Source organism: Lolium rigidum, chromosome 3 (assembly GCF_022539505.1).
Source record: "Lolium rigidum isolate FL_2022 chromosome 3, APGP_CSIRO_Lrig_0.1, whole genome shotgun sequence".
NCBI lineage: Eukaryota > Viridiplantae > Streptophyta > Magnoliopsida > Poales > Poaceae > Lolium > Lolium rigidum.
In genome coordinates, this window is record NC_061510.1 from 249,153,267 (window position 1) to 249,157,782 (window position 4,516).

Consider the following 4,516-nt stretch of genomic DNA (forward strand, 5'->3'; position numbering starts at 1 on the left):
GTGACCATGTTGTAATTTTCTTATTCCGCTTTGTAATTGGATGGTGTAATTTGATATCAGTTCGGTTATGTGTTCACGGCGCACTGATCATGGGATCGTGAACTGTATACATAACAGGGAATTTCGGACAGCTAGTCCGGGGTCCCCACACTTTGGAAATCTTCGAGGGTTAGTCTCATGATCTTCTCGTTGCTACCATCTTCTAGATTGCATCTTGGCTTGGTTTTCGTTCTTGCGGTAGGAATTTTTTTGTTTTCTATGCTACGAATCCCATCAGGGAATGTGGGCGCTTGCACTAGTGACTCAAACGGCTACTCGTGGATCTGGTGAGGTGTTTTCGTGAGTTTTGTCAGGAGCCATTTTGCTCCCCGAAAGATCGAGGTGTCTCGCTTGTTCCTGTCACCCTCGTGTTGTAGTTGTGACTTTTATCATGTAGTGGACGTGATATTCAAGAGAAAGCCTCGACTGGTAGTTGCCAATGACTACGAAGCCTCAGGTGTTGCGTTCCTTCTTGGGACGTCGCCGAGAGTCCATGTCACTTTATCCTCGGGTCGGGGTGGAAATCCTTGGTACGTTCTCTAAACCGGGCCGGTGGTGACGATGTCTTGGCGTCGTTCCCTTCTTTTATGGTCTTCCTAGTGTTTAGTGGTCGATAGATTATGGTTGGTTGGTGGTCGTTGGTTCTTGTGCTTCTCAACGTGGTCTCGACTCTAGTTGAGTGCTTGTGTTCCTCCTGTATCTCCAGCCTTGGAAGCCCTATTGTCCCATCCATTTGTGCTATAGTGTGAGCTTCTCCAACTTTCGATGGTACGGTGCTCTTCAAGCAGAGCGAGGGGCCAGGGGTCCCTCTTCAGGTGTGGAGACGGACAAAGTCTCAACAACAGGAAGCCTTCAATGGGGTAGACAGATTCACCGGGGTTTGTTCTCTTTAACAACCACTTCTTCACCTGGATCAGGCATTATGTTCACCTTCTATGAGTGCCGTTGTGGCTTTCAAGGCCTTGGAGCACTACCAACGCCTTGGTGTTCTCATGTTTTCGCTAAAGTCGGGGGCTGCCAGAACAACGAGTCTCTGAGCATATTATGTGTTTCTTTTTTATTTCAAAATGAAGAATAACCAAACAGTATTTCCAAAATCCGCTCCAGTCAAGTTGCACCAAGTTTCGGGGGCAATACAACATTCACACACGTGAACTAACAATGTGTGAAAGCTAAATGACATCACCTAAATTTTGTGACCATTGATATATGCTCCTTCTGTTCCATAAAACCAGTATGGGGCCAGGAGACACAACAATTGGGAGGCGGCGATAGTCAAACCCATCTAGGGTTCCACCCCCCTCGTCGGCGTTGCCGCCGGTCTGCTCTAACTACGGTGGTCTTAGCGCCTTGGAGGTGTGGCGGAGCGGACCACGGCTCCTCTTCGGAGGGAGGGTTCTCATTCATTGTTTTAGGTTGTTTTTCTGTGTCTTTCTGGGATGATGAGGTGGCGGTTACATCATGAAGTCAGAATAAGGTCCTCCCCGCCCTATGAAAGTGCATGGAGCCCCCATGTGTAGTTTTGGTAAGTAATGACAATCCCTATGGACTAATGTTTGCATTGAGTTATATTTGTAGGAGTTGTCCATAGGCAATGCTTGAATCATATGTTGGCTTCAAGGTTGCAATAATAAGAAATTGATGAAGGATATGAAGTGTCAAGTATGTCTTGAAGATGAAGATGAAGTGAGCCCTCAAGTTACTTCAAGACATCAACATGATGAAGAATGAAGAAATGAAGTGCAAGTTCAAGATGAGCCAACTCGAAGAGATCATATGCTTGAAGCTTGCCATCCATATGGTGATCATGGATATGTGAAGATGCGCTGAAGAAGAAGCTCTCCCATAGTGAAGTATGGGGTAGCATTTTGCATGACTTCATCAAGCAAGCACAATCAAGAAAGGCGTTCCATCTTGTTGCGGTCAAGTCCGTCATCATCAAGCTCAAGTGGAATGCACAAGGTTAAGGTTTGCTCTTGATAGAGTTTCTTTCTCATCGGTCTCATGGTGTAGTTGGAGACCGTTTTATAGTTTAGTTGCCCTACTATCAAGAGGGCTCTCGAGTGAGTAACTCGATCGTATCCTTTGGAGAGCTCAAACCTTTGCATCCTTCCATCATCTATCTTGGTTGTTATTTGGATCTTATCCATGTGATGTTTTAGAGCTTGTGCTTATTCTCATGACAAGCTCTAGTTCATCGAAAACGGATTTCGCATAGATCACCTGTTGCGTTTTCGAGTTTGGTGATTTTCTCAGTTTCTCATGTTGAGGTATTGCACCTCTAAATATAATAGAAAATCACCCCCACTAGTTTCCATATTTTTGTTGGGTAAGCTCTTGTCGTCCTCTTTCCAACAAAATTGGTTTCACTCTATTCGGAGCTACCAATCTTAAGTTTTGGATTTTACAAGGTAGCAGGTCTATATCACCAGGCCGGATTTTTCGGGCCGGATATTTGCAAAATATCCGAGCCCTGAAATTTGGCTAAGGACTTTCTGACGAGCAGCTCAGTAGTTCCCTGGATCGAGGCCGGACTTTTGCCCGGATTTTTCCAGTAGCCGGATTTTCCGAGGGGGGGGGGGGAGGCGGATTATCTGGCCCCTACTTGGACCGGATTATCCGCCCCCAATTTTGCCCCAACGGCTCGATTTTCTTCCTCCTTGGGCTGTAGCTTCTTCCACTCTCTATCTCCTCCGTTGTTGATCTTGAGAAGCTTGCCCTATCTCTCTATCCCTCCATGATTCTTGCCCCCTTTTGAGGGAAAAGAGAGAGGAGATCTAGATCCACACTTTGACCAAACCATATCATCTCTTTGGGAGTGAATCTTTGGGATCTAGATCTTGGAGAATTTTGTGTTCTCCTCTTTGTTTTTCCTCTCCTATTCCCCCTATAGCTTTTGTAGCTTTGTTGGAATTTGAGAGAGAAGGGCTTGAGCATCTTTGCAGTGTTCTTGCCATTGCATTTGGTGCATCGATTTGAGTTCTCCATGGTGATTCGTGGTGGTGAAAGCAAGAAGGTTGTTACTCTTGGGTTCTTGGAACCCTAGACGGATTCTAGGCCTTTGTGGCGATTTGTTGGGGGCCTCCAATTAAGTTGTGGATGTGTGCCCCAATCTTTGTGTAAGGCCCGGTTTCCGCCTCGAAGGAAATCCCTTAGTGGAACCGTGACCTAGGCCTTTGTGGCGAGGGTCACCGGAGAATAAGGTGAGGCGCCTTCATGGCGTTCGGTGTGTGGTGTGAGTACCACATCTTGGGGTGAGGCCTTTGTGGAGTTGGTGTGCATCGAGCAACCACACCTCAAGGTGAGCCTCTTGTGGCATTCGGGAGCACTAAGCCACCGCACCTCTCCAACGGAGATTAGCACTCGCAAGAGTGTGAACTTCGGGATAAATCTTCATCTCCCGCGTGCCTCGGTTATCTCTATGCCCGAGCTCTTTACTTATGCACTTTACCTTGTGATAGCCATTGTGCTTGAAGTTATATATCTTGCTATCACATAGTTGCTTGTATGGCTTAGCATAAGTTGTTGGTGCACATAGGTGAACCATAGTATATAGGCTCTAGGCTTGACAAAGTAAACGATAGTTTTATTCCGCATTTGTTAAGCCCATCTCGTAAAAGTTTAAATCGCCTATTCACCCCCCTCTAGGCGACATCCGTGTCCTTTCAATTGGTATCATAGCAAGATCTCTCATTCTTAAGCTTCACCGCTTTGAGATTAAAGATGTCGGCTAGGGGATTAGCGCATAATAACTTGTTTATATTTGATGGCACAAATTATGATCTATGGAAAATTTATGTGCTTAATATTTTGCGGGGTATTTCCCCGGACATGGAGCGAATTCTTGACATGGGTTTTTCTTCACCTAAGGATCCCCAAAATTTATCTCTTGAGGAGAAGAAAAACTATTGCCTAGATGCTCTTGCTTCTCATGTGTTTTCCATTGTTGTGAGCAATGTAGTTACTTCATCAATCATGCCTTTTGGGAGCGCTCATGAATTATGGACAAAGCTTCAAGACAAATATGATGTGTCCAATATTATTGAGGATGACTTGTTTAGATGTACCACCATACTTCCTCAAAGTCTTTTCAAGCTTAGGTGTGATGGTCAAGCTTTCCATCATTGAGTTTAAGTCGATAGTTTTTTACTTCAAAAAATTACTACAAATTTCTGACGTCTTTCGTCAAGCACGCACTCCAAATATCCAAGCAAATAAGTTTTTCCTTAGCGAGTCGACTATCTATCGTAAATGCAAAGCATTGACGATCCCAACACTTTGTGTCAAGAAACAACACTTCGAACTTAGCTCCTGGAAACGGCGCCAAAAAATAGCTTAATGGCCTGCGAAAACACATGTTTGCCAGAACATATATTCATGGAGGTATTATTCCAGGTTTATGTTGAATCTCAATGAAGAAGCGTAAGCAAGTTCTTATTATGTGTATTTTTGTCGCACACAAGGTGTCACTAATCTT